The following is a 19,917-nucleotide window of genomic DNA, read 5'->3' on the forward strand; positions in this document are numbered from 1 at the left end:
ATTTTCATAGTGGTTTCATTTGGAAATGACAACTGAGAGAGTGCTCAGTTCACAGCCATGGGTCTCTATCACATTCCCCAAGGGAACAGCAACAATCCCCCAAGTGCAATGGCAAAGACCAACAAAGATGAATGGTCCAGTGATGAGCCCTTGATACTGATGGCTCCGATTATGTGCCTGTGTGCCTGAAATATGAACTAGGCCTAGAGCTTTGGGGTGCCTCAGAGTTACCTCCTGAGAGTCTCCATGTTGCTCAAATGTGGCCATTCTCTAAGCCAAACTCAGCATGTAGATACGTTGCCTTCCCCCCAGTGTGGGACATAACTCTTGGGGCTGAGCCTACCTGGCACCAAGGGATACTACCAAGCACCATCTGATGATGTAACGAGAAAAAGATCTTGAATAAAGGGGTCAACTCAGACTGGCAGAATATCTCAACCTACATGTGATATCAGGTGTTAAAAACTGCTTTTCGACTTTGAATTAGAGGGGGAAATGGAAAGGACAAATGAGTTTATATGGTTATGAATCTCTAAAAATGAGTCAGGAGGTCATCAGAGGGGTGATGCTTATGCATGCCTCAGCAGGGTACCAGAGACAGGTAAAGTAGATGGAAATCCAGGTGCTGATTCTCCTGAGGGCTACAGAGACCCACAGGTTCTATGGTCATGGCAGATGGCTCTGCAGTTCAGGGCTATGTCAGTTGGCCCTACTTTGGAGTTTGTGTTCCTAAGTGTGATGTAGTTTGACTCAGATATGACCTTTCTACACATGCCTCTTCTGTTACTTTTACCAGACCTGTGATTGGTGTTTGGGTTGGTGTACCCTCTCAGGAGACCTGAATCTCTGGACTCTCCATGTGACAGCAGGCTCTGGACCTCAGTAGACTTGTGGCTCCTACCTTCTGGTTTGTTGGAGTTACCCTGGCCAGTTGACAGGGATGTGAAGAAGGTCAACCACCACACCAGGGAGACAAGAGTGCTTACAGCTGCAAGTAGAATTGCATATATAATCCTTGTGGAATCTAAGCCCCCTCTTGTTGTAGAGGAGTACTGGTCTTATCCATCCCAGGGTCCACAGGATGAGGGGATAGAGTATGGATTAGAGGGTACTTACTGGTGTTTTGCTGGTGAAGTACTGTGATTCATAAGGGAAGAAATAGCATTGATGTGGAGAAAGTGGCCACGGTGGCTGCTGATGATAGGAAGACAAAAGAAGAGATATGGTGTGGGGGCATTTTCAGGATTTGAAATTGTCCTGGGTGGTGCTGCATGGATGGACGCTGGATGTTGTGTGCCCTGCCATGGCCTACTGGGTGGACTGGGTGAGAGTGTCGACTACAATGTGGACCACTGTCCATGTGGTGTAGTGGTGCTCCAGAATGTATTCTTCAGGTGCAGTGGATATGCTGTGATGATGGAAGAGATTGTTGATGTGGGAGGGGTGGGATGGTTGGGGTGGGGTGTATGTGGGATTCTCGTACTTTTTGAATGTCACATTTAAAAGAAAATAAAGAAGAAATAAAAGGAAAAAAATAACACAGACTGTGAATTTGAGAAATACTTAGGCTTCGACTATGGCAGGCGAGGTTCTATGGTCATGGCAGATGGCTCTGAAGTTCAGTCCCTCGTCATGGGACCCTACTTTGTAATTTGTGTTCATGAATGTGATGGAGTTGGAATCAAATGTGGCCTTTCTACACATGCCACTTCTGTCATTTTTATTGAACTTTTGTTTGATACCGGGGTTGGTGTATGCTCAGGAGACTTGAATCTCTGGACTTGCAATGTGCCAGCTGGGCACTGAGCCTCAGCAGAGTTCAAAATCCTACTCTCTGATGTGTTGGACTTACCCAGGTCAGATAACAGGGAAACGAAGATGGTCAAACACCACACCAAAGAACCAAGAGTGCACACAACTGCATGCAGGAGAATTGCATCCATCCACCATGTGTGATCTAAGCCCCTCTCGATTTAGAGGTTGAGTGGACATCACCATCCCAGATCCACAGGATGGATGGAAAAAATATGGGTCAGTGTGGCCATACTGGTATTCTTCTACAGAACCATGGTGACTCTAGCAAATGAAGGAACTGTATCATTGCTGTGGAGATAGTGGCCATGGTATTTGCTGAAGGCAGGAAGAGGGTAGAAGAGATGTGATGTGGGGGCATTTTGGGGGCTTGGAGTTTTCCTAAATGATATTGCAGGGACAAGTGCTGGGCATTATATATCCTGCCATAACCCACTGAATGTCTGGGGAAGAGTGTAATCTACAATGTAAACTATAATCCATGTGGTGTAACATTACTCCAAAATGTATTCACCAAATGCAATGAATGTGTCATAATGATAAAAGAGATTGTTGATTTTGGAGGAGTCGGTGGGATTTGAGGTATATGGGAACCTCTTATATATATTAATGTATTTTTTGTTGTTGTTATCTAAGTATCTTAAGTAAAAAAAATAAGAAAAAAAAGGACAAGGCTAAGAATGAAGAGTCACAGAAGACTGAAACTTCTGAGTGTGATAAGGATGATGAGCAAGACAATCCTCCAGTGGATAAACATTTATTTAAAAAATGATTATAGAAAAGAACCTAAATCAAATAGTTTTATTTCTATATCTAAAATGAAAGTTAAAATTAATGCTAAAATAACATGATTTCACCATAGAAAGTTGCCTAACTCATTTTGTCAGACTCATCAGATATAGAGTTTCACTGTGGGAACAGAGGAAGAGCTCGTACTGTCAACACATACAATATTGACGAGTAATAAAATCCAGTTCCAAGCAGTAGAAAGAAAAATAATAATGTGAAAAATAAAAGAGAGAGAGAAAGAAACAAAGGGCAAAGCAGTTTGGTTTGACAAAAGGAATGAAAAATTCTGATTCTCTGAGACCGAGTGCAAGTCACTGAAGAGAAAGCAGGAGACAAAAGTATCTATGGGCAGTTCTGGCAGCACCAATGGCTCCCCATTAGTGGTGAAGGACTCCTCTCTGCCCAGCTCCCTTTTGACCTCCTCCACTTCTCACAGGAGATCCACCTCCTAGAAGCACCATCATCCATACAGAGTAACATCCAAGCATTGGAGGATAGACAATTGGAAAACCATTTCCAATGCCCACCTAGTCAGACATCAGTTTTCCCTCAGACTCCATAAGGTTGAGACTGACAAGTGAGTCTGACTACCTGTCAGAAGGTTCCAGTATGGAGTACCTGAAACAAGTCAGAAAGAATCAGGAATAGAAAGAGGTGCAGCCTCCAGAGCACTCTCTCTGAAAAGAATACATTCCTCTCCAGTGTCTATGGTGCTATCCCAAAGCTGGACAAAGAGGGAAATGTAAAAAAAATAAAAATAAAACAAAACAAAAGCACAAAAGTAAGAGAAAGGATAGGCTTCAGTCACTCAGGAAATTAAACTGAGAAGTTTTACTTATGAATGAGAAGACATCAAGTAAAAGGCAGACAAGGCTATGCTTGTAGATAATGATATTCCCACAGAAAGTACATGGAAGAAATTGTTTCAATGATATGGAAACAGTGGCCACAGTAACTGCTGAGGGCAGGGAGAAGGAAGAGATGTGATATGAGGACATTCTCCGGACTCGGAATTGTCCTAAATTATATTGCAGGGACAGATGCTGGACATTATATATCTTGCCATAATCCACTGAATGGACTGGGGGAAAGTGTAATCTACAATGTAAAGTGTAATTCACGTGGTGCAGCAGTGCTCCAAAGTGTATATATCAAATGCAATGAATGTGTTACATTGATGAAAATGTTTGTTGATGTGGGAGGAGTGTGGATATGTGTGGGGTATATGGTAACCTCTTATAATTTTTATGTAACATTTTTGTGATCTATGTATCTTTAAAAAAGAAAAATAATAAAAAATAAAAAAATAAAAAAATTGAAAAATGTGTTAAAGCATGATCAAGACCATTAAAAAAAAAGCAACTTAGCAAACTGATCAGAAGTAAAAGTGTGGTTATTTAAAAATTAGATCATAAAAGTCTCCAAAGATGAAGATCTACTAAAAAGAAAAAAGACCTTAGTAAAGACACTGGCAGGTCTTTCTGAGAAGAGGAAGATTGTTGGAATAAAGTAGGAAAAGATAGAATGATAAAGCAGAAGACTCCAAAGGATGAAAAACTGAGACTCCACAAAGAGGAAAGGAAGAAAAACTGGAAAAGACAGGCTCTCAGAATCAGAGAAAAATAATCTTTTAAAGGAGGACAGAATTTCAAAATAGAAGAAGATATTAGAAGACAAGAAAGAAAAAATCAAAAAAGAAAAAGTGTATAGGGAAGATTCTATGTTTGATGAATATTATAAGAAAACTCAGTTTCTGGTGAATGAGGACACCAAGTTTATCCTTTATGATGGCAAGTGGGAGCATTGATTTTCTGACCTCTCTGGCTCTTCGTTTAATTTCAAAGGGGAATATAATTGGGAGTCTGCATTGACCAACTACAAGAGAGCTGAAAAATAACTTGGTGGCCAATCTTATCGTGGGGACAGTGAAAGAGGATGTGAAGGACAAGAAGCAGGACATCAAAAACTGGCAGAAAAGAGGGTGCACTGAGAGAATAGGGCCAGACACTCTTTCTTTAGAAAGAAAGATAGGTGTTAGGCCCCAAATCTGGGCATTTGGGGATAACCAGAAAAGGGGCCAGTTGAAGTTGATTTTCATACTTATTTGCGTCAACAGGATATTCTTTTTTTTTTGAGATTTATTTTTTATTTTAGTTCTCTCTCCTTCCCCCCTCCATTGTCTGCTCTCTGTTTTCTTTCACTGTGTGTTCTTCTGTGTCTGCTTGTATTCTTGTCAGCAGCACCAGGAATCTGTGTCTTTTTTTTGTTGCATCATCTTGCTGCATCAGCTCTTTGCGTGTGCAGTGCCACTCCTGGGCAGGCTGCAATTTTTTTGCGCAGGGTTACTCTCCTTGTGGGGCAAATCCTTGCATATGGGGTTCCCCTACATGGGGGACACCCCTGCAAAGTATGGCACTTCTTGCATGCATCAGCACTGCATGTGGGCCAGTTCACCATATGGGTCAGGAGGCCATGAGTTTGAACACTTGACCTCCTATATGATAGGCGGATGCTCTATCACTTGAGTCAAGTCCACTTCTTCCCTCAACAAGATATTCTTGACCACAAGAACCAGAATTTGACAGCAAGAGAGGATTGAATTTTTTACCTTTTAATCAACACACAATTTATTTCCTTTGTATCCTATCAACAGGGAAAGAACAAGTTACTTTCAGGTGTTTTATTACCTTTCATCCATCAATTCCCTCCTTCTAGATTTTGGCAATATTCTTTTGTTGTTGCTGAGTTGTTCTTGTAGCTTTATCTTTTTTATTAGAGAAGTTTTGGCTTTACATAAAAGTCATGTGTAAAATAGAAGGTTCCCATATGCCACCCTATTATTAACACTTTTAAATGCTGTGGTACATTTGCTATAGCTGAAGAAGGCACATTTTTTATAATTGTTGTATTAACTATAATGTATGGGTAAAATGAGTGTTCACTGTGTTGTACAGTTCCTTGGACACCTTTTTTCCTATTTTTATTATAGTAACATATATAAAACCTAAATTTTTCCATTTTAATGACATTCAAATTTGTTAATTATGTTCACAATGTTGTGCTGCTATCACCACCATCCATTACCAAAACATTTCCATCATCCCAAAAAGGAACTCTGTACCTTTTAAGCATTGATTATATATTTCCCACCCCCAAATTGTGCCTTGGTAACCTATATTCTGAATTTAAGAGTTTTCTTATTCTAATTATTCCATATCAATGAAACCAAACCAGTTAGGATATTTGTCCTTTTGTGAATGGCTTATTTCACTCAAGATGATGTCTTCAATTTTCAACCATGTTGTCACGTGTATAAGAAATTCATTCCTCTGTAAGGTTTAATAATATATCATATTTTGTTATCCACTCATCAGTTGATGGACATTTGGATTGTTTCAGTAATTTGACAATTGTTAATTATGCTATGAACATCAGTGTGAAAATATCTATTTAAGTCCCTGATTTCATATCTTTGGAGTATATACCTAGAGGCTAGATTTCTGGCATATATAATAGTTCTATTCGTAACTTTCTGAAGAAATGCAAAACTATCTTACCCAGTGGATGCAACATTTTATTTTCCCAATAGAAATTAATGAGTGTTCTTATTTATCTTTATCTTCTCCAACACTTGCAATTTTCTGTTTTTTTTAATAGTAGTAATTCTAGTGTATGGGAAGTGTTATCTCATTGTGAATTTGTCTTTCATTTCCCTAATGTCTAATGATATATAGGCAAAGTTCTATTGAGTTATATATTTCAGTATTTTTAAATTTCAATTATTTTGGTTTTCCTCTTAGAAACCCCCTATAATACATATGTTGGGTCTTTTACTCTTTTCTATAGCTACTCCTTTCTATCAAATTATTTTATCATTTCTTCATTTCTTTTTATCCCACTTTTTTATAAAAAGATATTTCAATTACAAAAATGTTAAAGATAATACATAGGGGATACTCACATGCCCTGCTTCCCATACCTTACACATTTTCTCACATTAGCAACATCTTTCATCCATGTGGTACATTAATTGCAGTGGATAAACACATTTTGGAGCATTACCACTAAGCACGGATTATAGATTACATTGTTGTTTACACTCTCCCATTCCACTCTCTAGGTTATGGCTAGATATATAATAGCCTGTATCTGTCAGTGTAATGTCATTCAGGATGATTCCCAGGTCCCAAAAATGCTCCCCTATCACACCTGTTATTCCCTATCCCTAACACCAGAGCATGCACGTGTCACTGCCTCCACAGCATGGTATTTCTTCCATTGATAGGTTCACATTAAGTCTATATAGAATACTAGCAATTTTGTTTTAGTTCATTTCCCAATCCTAAGGACACTTTGATGGTGATGCCCACTCTACCATTAATTGAGGAGGACTTTGAATCCATACATCTGATGGATGGGGCTCTCTTGTTTGCAGTTGTAGGCATTGTTGTTTCCTTGGTATTTTATTTGTCCATTATCTCCTCCCTGTCAGTTGTCTTGGGTGAGTTCATTGAATTGAAGAGGTGTTGGAACTCCACTGAGATTCAGGGCTCTGCTGGCACATGGACTATCAAAAGATTTAAGTCTCTTGGATGTACACTGACCAACTTTAGTACTAATTATAGGTTCAAATAGAAGGACAGAATAGTCATACATAGGGAAACCACTGCTTAGTGAACTGTCACACTACGGAGCATAAAAGCCAGATAAGGGCCCACCGGAAAGAGGTAAAATTCCTGAGCTATCTGCCATGACTATAATGTGTGGATATCTCCCTAACCCAGAGGAGCCTTGCTATTTGGGGGTAGTATCTACTTTGGCTATTAATCAGATCCCTGTTCAGATGTGCATATGTGCCACCTCTGGGATGGCCTCCCAAATCACTTTGAAGTTCATTAGCCATAAAAACTCATTTGTCTTTAGCTTTTCCCCCTTTTGGTCAAGGTTTTTTCTTTTTCCAGATGGATTGCTTGTTGGTACTTAGTAGCAATCCCTTGTTACCAGAAAAGCTCATTCTTGGAAATCAAGTCGCATGTTGTGGGGAAGTTATTCCTTAAATATGCTGAGTTTGGTTTAGAGAGAGTTTGGCAATAGTCTTCTTGCAGGGGAAAGAGATGAAGTTCAGATCTTTTGTAACCACTTTCTGCTGACACTATGAGTGTTGATCTCTTATGAAACTATTGTAAGAGGGTGGTTCAAGGAGGAAAAGTTGGTCTGTTAGAGTTAGCAATTGTTTTTGAATAAAGTGTTGCATGCATGATATGAGTATGGATGCAACTGTCAAAAGAATTAAGATAATTAATGAAGGGGGGAAGCCACTTGATGTAGCTGAGTGGGTTCCAGAAGGAGAAATTATTTCCCCATTTTATGCAATTATTGGCTTTGTTTTTTAGTTCTTCAAAGCTTCACTTCTTGGAGAGATTTGTGCCTAAATATAAGGATGTGATTCCAGTCCGAGTGAATGCTGTGATTTCTAAAATTGTAAACAAAGGGATTAATTAGTTCTTTGATTATTTGTTGTACAGATGGTCTAGGTATGGATGATTTGAAAAGCATGTATGAGGGATGATTATTATTTTCCCTCAGGGCTAGTTATTGGTAGGTTTTATAAGAGAAAGCACAGAATTAGTATTTGGTGGAGTGTCTTTCTCTCTGAATAGGGAATAGTTTCCCACTGGTTCCACTTCATATTTTATTTTATGCTCAGGTGTGGTTTTTGGTTTAGGGCTGGATGTGATAAGTAGTAAGGTTTTGTTATGATATGGTGTACAAAGGACTTGCTTTTCTATAAATTAAATGAAGAACGAAAGGTTAATAGTATTGTGTAAGGTTTTTTCAATTTGTTTAAGATGATGTTCAGGGTGTTTGTTTTTGAAAAATTTTAAAAGTACATTATCCTTGATAAAGAAGGGGTGGAGGGGCTGGTTAGTTAGGGATTTTAAGTGCATATCTGTGTATGTGTGCATGGTGGTGTGTTTATTTAACTGGAAGGGCCACTGATGGGGGTTCCCTCTAAGGTTATTTGGGAATTGGGTTTTTCCCTTGGATTGCTTAGGAAATAACTTTTGTATATAAGTTTGAACGGACTTAACTTAAGCTTTCTTCTAGGTGCCTTCCTGACCCAAAGAGTGCTAGATTAAGAGTTTTTGTTCATTTTAATTGTATTTTTTACTAATTTTATTTAAGCTTTTCTTTCAACATTTCTTGATGACTCAGGTTTCCAGGTTGCATGCAATTTCCACTTCATTCTGAGACATTGGTTGACACCTTGCACTGAAATAAATGAAGGTTCGTTATCTGACTGAGTTATATGGGGCAGTCCAAACCTTGGGATTATTTTCTGGAGATGGAATTTAGTTACTGTGGAATGCTGCTTTCTGGGGTAGGAAAAAGCTTCCACACATCCTGAAAAGGTGTTTATAAATACTAAAATATATTAAATTATTTTGTGGTTTTATAATAATATTGTGAGTGACTCCTATTTCCCATGGGTTTAAGATTCTCAAACAGCAATGTAGCATAGGCCAGCACCACAGCCAAGTAACTCCATTTTCCCAATTTGTATGGTTTGAGGTACAGGCAATAACAGAGTATTATTTCCCTTTTTGGGCTTTAGGGATACTGGTCTTTTAATTTATATTTTCAATGTTTTCATCAGTCTTGCCATTAGCATCTTAATTAGAATAGGGGCCATAACCTGAGGTACTGAATTTAAACAGCTTAAAGCTGGAAACAGTTTTTAGTTCATTGTTGTAAAGATTTTTTTAATCATTTTTATTTGCTCCTTTTAAAGGCTATTCACCTTTTCTATATGATATCCACCAGTGGAGTTATAAGGCAGATGGAGAGTTAAAATAATATTCTGATTCATAACTCAAGACTGTGTGAGGTGACCGGTAAAATAGAATTTCTTGGTTACTGTTAATTTGGGCTGGCACCCCATACAAGGTACTTATTTTTTTGGTAGCAAATAGCAGCCTGTTGGTTTCAAGAGTTCCATGGCAGTGTCTATAGCAGTGAAAGCATACCTTGTGGAGGGGACAAATGTAATCCATTTGCCATCATGCTACTGGAGTTTGTGCTTAACCAATATATTCTATTTGGTGAGATAATTGTTGCAGTTTTTGGAGTGAGCACAATGGACACTTGTGGGTGATGTTCATGAGCTAATGTTGAGTAACAGGTAACTGGAACTGCTGCAACAGGGTGTGATAGCTCTGATGTCTGGTATTCCTGTGGAACTCCTCTGCTGTTTCTGGGGTTTCAATGACATGCTTTTAAATCTTTGTGATGGTATCTGCCTCCATATTCCTGAGACAGGTGTTAGAGGAGTGACCAGGGATGTGATATTTACCTGTCACCACTGGCAGGTGTTTCAGGTGATCTTCTACAGAGTTCTCCTCCAAAAAGGGCAGTGTACGACAGCACACTTTCCTATCTTGTTTCTAGTATTTGTAATTCACACCTGGATAGGGATGATAGTTTTTAGAGTGACTAGACACTATTGGGGTAAGTCTTCTATTTACAACAGGACATTGTATGTTGTAGACAGTTGTTTTTTCAAGGGGCTACATAATATTGTGGCTCCTTTTCATAATTGGGACCAAAACTAAAGGCGTATTCACTTAGAATGTTGTCTTTGCCACAAACCCCACCCAAAGTCAATATTGGTGTTGGCTACTTCAAATTCACAGTGTATTTTAGGGTTCACATCCTTTACTGCTTGAGATTGTGCTACTACTCTTTTTTACTTTTTAAAAAGCAGTTTGCTGGGGTTCTCCATTCCCATGTAATGATGGAGGAAAGGTTTCTGGTACCCCCCCAACAATCTCAAAAAAGGTCATTAATTATTTTGAAATTTCAGGACATGATAAGATTAAAGTACAAAAAGATACTTTGATAAAACAAACTCTCTACTTTTTATATTGATATAAGCATTTATTTAATTTTTTGGTCATTTTGATAGAGTTCAAGAATTTTTATTTGCTAATTAAATGTTAACATCTGGAGGTATGGAAATATACACTGACCAAACGGACAAATACAGAAGAGTTAAGGTACAAAACAGAAACATAAAGTTTACTAATTTGTTTGTAATACTTCCTCCTTCAGTATGGTTGTTTCCAAGCTTTCTATAGCAGTTCTAAATTATTGATGAATTCCAAAAGAAATTTTGGATGATGTTTGTAAACTGGTCTTTTCCCCTGTGTGTATTAGAGTGTACTAAGTTCAGAGATTTTACTTTTACTTGATTAAATAATGATTAAGGCTTTGATTGTAACATATCAGTAGGATGTTGAGTCCCTGCCACTTGGAGGGTGGGGACTTATAGAGAAAACATACCACAGAGAAGAGAGGTTGGAGTTTTGAACTCAAGCACAGGAAGTAAGCACAGAGAGGAGCAGAACCTGGAGAGAATCAAACCCTGGAGAGAAAGACAGGCCAGTCCCCTCATTGTCTACATCTGGCCTTGTGGAAAGAGCAATGCAGCTGAGCCTGGAGACAAGGCCCAGGAAGAGAAAAACCCAGGAAGCCTGAACTCTTGGAAGACATCAGCAGCTATGTTGCTCCAACACATGGCAATAGACTTTAATGAGAGATATAATTAATGCCTTATTGTGTGATAAATATAAGTTTTTACCCCAAATAAATATCCTTTATAAAAACAACTGATTTCTGGTGTTTTGCATCTACACCCCTTTGACTGACTAATACATTTTCCATTGTTTCAAATCTTTGATTTTTACTGCTTTTAAGATCTGTGGGACTGAAGAGAACACACATAGCATTAGCTCACAACTTTTTAGTTTTGTTATCTTTCCACAACTCAAAGACGATTTGAACATAAAAGACTCTTTTTATTAATTATTTTTTGTCTTTTTTTTAATGGTACATAAAAAAAATATGAGTTCCCCATATACCCCCACCCCCCTCACCCCACTCCTCCCATAACAAGAAGCTTCTACATCATCATGGGATAATCATTGCACTTGGTGAATACATCTCTGAGCACTGCTGCATCACATGGTCAATGGCCCATATTATAGTTTACACTCTCCCCAGTCCACCCAGTGGGCCATGGGAGGACATACAATGTCCAGTAACTGTCCCTGCAGTACCACCCAGGACAACTGCAAGTCCTGAAAATACCCCCACCTCACATCTCTTCTTCCCACTCCCTACCCTCAGCAGCTACCATGGCCACTTTCTCAACATCAATGCTATACTTATTTCCATTACTAATCACAATAGTACCAGAATAGAATATCAGTAAGTCCACTCTAATCAATACTTTATTCCTCCATCTTGTGGACCCTGGGATGGCTATGTCCACTCCACCTCTATATCAAGAGGGTGCTTAGTTTTCATTTGGATGATGGATGCAATTCTCCTGCTTGCAGTTGTAGGCATTCTTGGCTCTGCGGTATGATGGTTGACCTTCTTCACCTCCCTTTTAGCTGACTGGTATAAGTCCAATAAACCAGAGGGTAGGAGTAGAGTCTTTTGAGACTCAGGGCCTGGTTATCACATGAACAGGCCAGAGATTAAGGTCCCCTGAGTATACACTAAATCCCAGCACCAATCGCAGATTCAGTAAAAGTAACAGGAGAGGTTTGTGAACAAAAATCACATATGAGTCCAACTCCTTCACACCCAGAAACACAAATTCTAAAGTGGGGCCAACTGACATGGCACTGAACTCCTTCTGCCATGACCTGTGGGTCTCTGTAGCCCTCAGCAGAATCAAAACCTGGGGTTGTATCTATTTTAGCTGTCCCTAGGACTCTGCTGAGGTGTGTGTAAGGGCAACCCCTCTGATGAGCTCCTGACTCTTTTTTGGAGATGCATAGCCATATAAACTCATTTGTCCTTTCCATTTTCCCTTTTATTCAAGGTCAAAATGCATTTTTAATTCCTGATATTACATGTAGGCTGAGATATTCTGCTGGTCTGAGTTCACCCTTTTATTCAAGGTCATTTTCTAGTTACATCATCAACTGGTACTTGGTAGTAATCCCTCAGTGCCAGGGAGGCTCATCCTTGGGAATCATGTTCCATGCTGGGGGGAAGGCAATGCATTTATATGCTGAGTTTGGCTTTGACACTGGCCACATTTGAGCAATATGGAGGTTCTCAGAAAGTAACTCTTAGGCACCCTGCAGCTCTAGGCCTAGTTCTTATTTAAGGTGCACAGATTCACAAACATATTCATTAGTATCAAGGGCTCATTGTTCAACCATCCTTCTTTATTGGTCTTAGCCATTGTACTTGGGGGATTGTTGCTGTTCCATTGGGGAATGTGATAGAGCTCCCCTGGCTAGGAACTCAGCACTCCCTCAGTTGTCATTTTTAACTGTAACTACTATGAAAATATACAAATATTTTTATGTGCCCTATGAATATACACTGGAGAAATCCCTCCCAATCATGTGCCCCCTATCAATAACACCCCACACCAGTATTCCTCCCCTGCCATTGTTGTAACTCTCTGTGGTCCAAAACTTCTTTGAAAAAGAAGCCTAATATATTATCAGATTCCATTAATAGTAAAATGGAATATAGTGATGGATTTAAAGGTTAAATATAGAATACGTACTAATTTAGAAAAAAATTAAAGTAAAAAGAAATTGGAGAATCAAAAAATTTAAAAATGAAAAAGCTTTGTTTTTGATATTTTGCCTTCCATCACTGCAATATGTGTTGCCCTATATGCACATCGGCAGGGCAACTTCTTCCATCTCTTTCTCAATGTCTACATCCTTTCTTTTTCTTTTTCTTTTTCTAATTATTAAGCTTGTCTTCATAAAATTTTAGGTCACAGTAATTCATATATACAATATACAGTACTCTCAAATATCCAACATCAGACACTTTGTCCCTTCCCCAGCAATAATCTTTTTACATGTTCATACTATATTTACTGCAACTGATGTACAGATATTGAGACAATAGCTTTCAAACAAGGTTACCCTTCAATTTACATTATGGTTTATATTTTAGATTATACAATTTTCTAAATTTTTAGTTATCTTATGTTTTACATTATGAATTACATTTTAGCTTATAATCCCCTATACATTTTTGGTGTAATTTAACATGTCCTATATCCATATTTGCATAATCTTGTGGAACACTTCCTTTGCCCCACAGTTACATGAACATATAGGACTTTTTGTACCTTATTCTTGCTGTTTGTAAAAAAGGTTAATTGGAATATAGTGTTTAAATTCAAAGACCCAATTTTTAACAAATTTATGTCAATTGATCTATATGTAGGTAAAGCTTCATTACCAAAAAATAATTAATTTATGCTTCTGTAAACCACATCCCCCAAATTTAGACCAAATTTTTAGGATGCATCCTAGTAATGAGCACTTGTGTACCAATGCCTCACTCCCCATGGAGAGAGAGAGAGAGAGAGAGAGAGAGAGAGAGAGAGAGAGAGAGAGACAGCCAAAACATAGGTGCAAAAGGCAGTGGGCATCCTCTTTAAGGGAGCAAAGGAGTGGGATTCAAACACATGAAACTTCGCCCACTATAAACAAATCTTCACTACTTTAGCAAAGGTAAATCAAATGCTAATTTGCAGTTAGCCAAAGCTGAAAAGAAATGGTAAACCTGAAACCAAATGCTAACTCATGGTAAGCAAGAAGAGAAAGAAAACAGAAGTAATAAATAAAGAATGAAAATATCTGTCAAGAGGAGTGGAAGAACCAATTCTCTATCCTAACCTTGTGAGCTGATTCCATTGGTGGTTGGAAAGGGAATCTGCCCTGGTAACCCACGAGTCCTCAGGAAAATCTCAAGAAGCCACTGGAGTCAGGGATATGCCTGTTTGGACAACCCCCTCCACAGTCGACCTTGGAAGCCCTCTTGGGTTGCCATTTTTATTTATTTATTTTAGTCCTGGTGGAGTTGGCAATTTTTAGGCTCCAAAACTGGATATTTGGGTATAACCAGAAATACAGAGGAAAAAAGCAAACTTTAACATGAGAATTGGGCAGACTTACATTTATTATGACTGTAGACCGGAGCCAAGGTTGGTCTAAAGTGACTCAGACCTGACTTCCTGTGCGGTGGTTTTACTCTTGCTTAAATACCTAAGTTACTATGTAGCATTTGCTTTGATTATGCACTAGATTTTTATGCATATGGATGAATATACATGGATAGTTATACAACTGTATGATTAGCATGTTGAGGAAATCACACTCACACATGCACAGCATGATCAAAAAGGAGTAGATAACTCCACCCTATGGGTGGGAATTTTACTATGTTAATTAAGCAAGTTGAAGTTAGGATTGCAAAGGCTGTTTTTTTTTTTCTTTTAATTTCCAACCAACCAGTTGAAGCTGGATTTCATACATCATTACTTCCACAGGATATTCTTGAACACAGGAACCAGAATTTGGCAACAAGAGAGGGTTGCATTTTATTACTTTTTAATTTACATATAATGTTTTCCTTTGTATCCTAGCAACAGGGAGAGAAACAGGTTACTGCCAGGTATTTAGTTATCCTACATCATTTACAGGGACTACATGGATAAAAATTCTGAAAAGACAAAAGACCAGATAGAAAGAACATAAAGGTTTCTCCAGCTGTCTGCCAGAAAAGGACTAAAAGAGAAAGGGGTCTGACAAAGGTGTGAATGACCTGGGCAAGCTGTGTTGGGACAGGAAATAACCCCTTGAGTGTCCCCAGGAGGGAAAGCACATCCCAGCTAAGCCTGAGGAGGCATACAGGGAGAACTGGAAAGAGTTTAGTTTTAACAACTTTTTCAAGGATAAGTCTAACCCTGACATCAAGAAAAGCCTGGAGCCCTGGGAAAGGCATCATTGGGTAAAAGAAAACGATGAGAGAGATGGAATCTATAAGGAAAAGAGAGAGAAGGTAAAATCAAAAAAAATAAATAAGTTAGTTCCAGTGACAAAGACAAAAATGAAAAATCTGTGAAAAAAGTCAAAAGGACAGAGAATTTCATTAATGCTTTAAGGAACAAAAAATATACTTAGGAAAATCATAAATGTATACAATGCAAAAACAAACAAAGAAAAACTTCTCTCAATCAAGTTAAAGAAAAAAATCAAAAAGAGAGAAGACTCTCCCTGGAATTACCCCAGAATACTTCTCATTTGAGATAAGAAGGAAAAAAAAATTGAAAAGCACAAAGAGAAATAGGATAAGGTGTCTTGAGAAAAATATAAAAACAGGAAGAACAGAACTTCAGTTAACTTTATTCAACAAAAGAAAAATAAAGAGAAACTTCCTGATAAGCTTGAAAAAGAAGCATTCTACTAAAGATGAGATTAAATAATCACAAAGAGGAGTCTGATAAATAACATTTCAAAGAGAGGAAGTCTTCAGAATGTGAAGAGGTGGACAAGAGCTTGTTGGAAAAGTTGGAAGAAGAAATTGAATGTGTATTGAGAAGATGCTGATGATAAAATCAGTGCAATTTCATCTGACAACTTAATGGATCAAGAGCAAGATGTGGAGTTGAGTGTCCTTCTCCCTTATGGACACATCCCCCACAGATATCCATGGGAACAAGGCCAGGGAAAACCCCTGCTTCCAGAACAAGCTGAGGAAGAAAAAAAGGCACAGGCATTCCTCCTCATTATCAAAAAAACAAAAACAAAACAACAAACCATGAACAGGAAAGTGTTAGGAGGCAAGAAGAAGAAATAAAGTTATGATGTAAGAAGTGGATAGGACTCAAGTCAGAACAAGAAGGATTTCTTGGAAGATGATGCTTATGTTGTTTTCTATAATATAAAACCCAACATAGAAGATGACTTAGATAAAAACATTACATTGATTATACTGAAAAGAAAGATTAAAATAATGCCAAAAGAGAGGCTTCTAGGATGATAGAAAAAGAACTAATGCCTCATGGATCTGCTGCTATCCCCATCTTAAAAGAGATAGAAACACAGCAAGAAATGGGGGGAGGAGATAAAGACACATAAAGAGTAGCATCTAGATGGATTATCTTACTTTATTTTGTAATATATATATATGTATATATATATATATTTTTTAAAGATACTTAGGTTACATAAATGTTACATAAAAAATGTAGGGGGTTTCTATGTTTCCCACTCCCTAACACTCCCACATTTCCCACATTAAAAACATCCTTCATTAGTGTGATATATTTTGTACAACTGATAAACACATATTGGAGCATTGCCACCAAGCAGGGATTATAGTTTATGTTATAGTTTAATCTTTCTCCTGCACAATTTTGCATGCTATGCCTAGATATATAATGGCCTTTATAAGTCATTGCAATGTCATTTGGGGCAATTCCAATGCCCTAAAAGTGCCCCCATATTATACCTATTTTTCCTTCTCCCTCCTCTCAGAACCTCCATTGTCCACTGCCTCCACATCAATGATAAAAGTTCTTCCATTGCTAGAATGACAGTGCCTGTAGTAGAATATCCAGTAAATCTATTCTAGTCCATTGTTCATTTAGGACCCACTCCCAAGATGACAAATTACTGAGTTGTCATTCCTGCCTATAGTATCTGGATGTCTCGAGGGCCCTCAAGAGCCTGTTATTTGAGGCAATATTTACTTTGTAGTCAATGAGAGCCTGCTGCTGAGATATGCATAAGCATAACCTCTGAAATGACCTCCTTACTCATTATGAAGTTTCATGGCCATATAAACTCATTTGTTTTTACCCTTTCCCCCTTTTGGTCAAGGTGTTTTCCAGTTGCATTGCTAGTTAGTGCTTCGGAGTAATCCCAAGGTGCCAGGGAGGCTCATCTCCAGGAGTCATGTCCCACACAGGGGAAAGATAATTCATTTATATGCTGTGTTTGGCTTAGAGAGAGGTCACATTTGAGCAACAAGGAGACTCTCAGGAGGTAACTCTTAGGCAACCTATAATACTAGGCTAAGTTTCAATTTCAAAGGAAAAGGTGCATAAGTCCAGTCATCAATATCAAGGGCTCATCAGTGGTGCATCCTCCTTCACTATTCATTGCTCCTTTACTAAGGGAATTCTTGCTGTCCCATTACAGAATGTGGCAGAATTCCCCAGGATGAGAATTTGGTATTCTTTCAGTTTTTGTGTGGACCTCTACCCACTGTGACAATACTCCATGAACACTTGAACTCATTCATATTTCCTGAGGTATCACAAGGATGAGCAAAATCCTGGAATCAAAGGCAAAGATGACCCTCCAAATTCTTTTAAACATAAGTCCAAGGAGGATAAACTGAATCTTAGTGAAACCAAGCTGTAGGAGAATTTAAAGGAAAATTAAGAGAGAGAAAATTAGATTCAGTAAATACCAGCAATGGGAATGAAAGGGTGCTGTTGTCCAAAGTTCTGGCAAGAAAGACTGCAGGAACAGAGAAAAGGTTTTGGGAGATGGCCATCTGATGCTGACTAGTTTTGAAAGAACATTCTCCCAAAACTACCTATAGATACAAAAGGCACAAAGAAGGAATGAAATAGATGTAGCAGTTGAAGCACATTTCTAGGGATCCCAAACTCAAGACAGTGTGAAGCCAGCAGAGGACGTGTGGAAGAAGGGTCTGGATGCCTCCTCTAGAAAAGCACTGAGGCCCAACTTTCTATTTAAAGACAGAAAGCTCAAGGAATCCATTTCATTGACTATTGCTCCACCAGCTACCAAAAATAAAATACATCCAGAGGCCGGGGGCAGAGGTTAAGTTGGTGGGGCCTCACCTGAAAGAGATCTTGCCTGTGTCTTCACAACCTGACCACAGCTGGTCCATGGTGGTCTTCATGCCCATGCCATTGGTATTGTGCCCTAGCTGGTAGGAGGTGATGCACATCCCCAGGACACTGAAGTGTAGTGCCTATAACTACACAGACTGTTTCACTGCTTCTACTCCTAATAATTGCTGTCTGATTACAGCATGTGTATCAGTGCCGCTCCTCATTCTTCTTTAACAAGTTCACAGCTCCCTTGATTGGTCTTTCTGAAAACCCAAGCCAGGCTCTGACCAGGACTCTTTATAAACCTCTCAGTCTCTGTTGTTATCAAAAGGACCCCTGAAGAAGACTTTGGTGTGCCAGACTAGCTATTCAGACAGCAGAGGGTCCCTGCTGTGTCACACTACAGCTCCCCTGGGCACCATTTAATGAAATAAATGGTCCCTTTGCCCCAGCGCCTCAAGATGAAATAATTCTGCTTGTCCCCTGGGTATTACTCCCTGGATTACAGGGTTTCCTTTCCCAAATTGATGCTCTGCTCTGCACCCCTGCAGCTGTGAACGCCACACACTCAACAGAAGGGGTTTTTTACAGTTGAAAAGCAAAATCTTCACCGCACCTAAATGAGCTGTTAACCCACTCTGTAAAAGGTGTCCTTCCTCCTGACTTGGGCCGTCCTCTGGATGTCAAATTGGCCCAGCAGGCCACAGCAGCCATCAGTCCACCCAATCTTAGCTACCTGGAGCCCCTGGATGAGGGTCTGTTCAGCACGTCACCACCAAGAAGGAACAGGTGGAGTGGGATCAGTCAGGTGACTCGAAGCAACCTCTTACCTACAGTCTGATTGGGAGTGCCTCTGAAAGCTCCATCATCTGGCCTGGCAGCAGGGGGAGGTGCAGACTTTCTACTGAAGTCTTTCCAGAGTTTTGCCGAATCTCACCAGTCCTTCTGTCCTGCGCAGGACATCCATCCTGCCACACCAGCGACCTTCGTCTCCATGGAGTCCCTTACCCAGGCTCTGATTTTATCCCCATTCTCAGTCCCTGGCCCAGTACCCAAGAAAGTTAAAGGTGGCATCATTGTTGCACTTGCAGTGGAACTCTTGGCTTCACAGGAACAAGAACTTTAAGCTTCCCCCATCCAGGCAGGGGCTCTTCAGTAACTGCAAGCCTCTTCCAGAAGCCGCCTCCCAAGTGCTCCCTGAGCCTGCTTCTGTAGCCATTGTGGCTCAGGTGGAGGGTCTGGAGCCCTAGAAAGTAACTTCTTAGAGAACAGTCACAATGTTTTTGCTCTCAGCAAGTAGGAACCCATTGCCTGGCACAATCCTTTTACAAACTCCAAAGACGACTTTGACCTGGGGCTGATTTCACTACCAGAGCTTCCCCCTCAAAGAAAAGATGTTCCCAATGTTGAAACAGAACCTATGACAGAAAATCCTGTGGTTCCAGAAAATACTGCTCCTGGAGCATCCGAGGACAGAAGTGGTGGGGAGGCTTCCTGTTCCTGACCAGGTGTCCATTCAGCTCTCCAGTCTCTAAGCCCTCTGAGGGGCCAAGAGGAAGGGGGCCTCAAGAGGCCATCCAGACACCAGGAACACGTCACGAGAGAGA

At 39.4% G+C, this 19,917-nt stretch overlaps 3 pseudogenes; all 3 read left to right on the plus strand.

Moving 5' to 3' along the window:
* Positions 1–1,599: 1,599 nt before the first annotated feature.
* On the plus strand, positions 1,600–15,620 carry LOC139438010 (ankyrin repeat domain-containing protein 11-like; annotated as a pseudogene).
* A 20-nt stretch (positions 15,621–15,640) lies between these two features.
* Positions 15,641–16,617, plus strand: LOC139438011 (ankyrin repeat domain-containing protein 11-like; annotated as a pseudogene).
* A 262-nt stretch (positions 16,618–16,879) lies between these two features.
* LOC139438012 (ankyrin repeat domain-containing protein 11-like) lies at positions 16,880–19,436 on the plus strand (annotated as a pseudogene).
* Positions 19,437–19,917: the final 481 nt, after the last annotated feature.

This window comes from Dasypus novemcinctus, chromosome X (assembly GCF_030445035.2).
Source record: "Dasypus novemcinctus isolate mDasNov1 chromosome X, mDasNov1.1.hap2, whole genome shotgun sequence".
Classification (NCBI taxonomy): domain Eukaryota; kingdom Metazoa; phylum Chordata; class Mammalia; order Cingulata; family Dasypodidae; genus Dasypus; species Dasypus novemcinctus.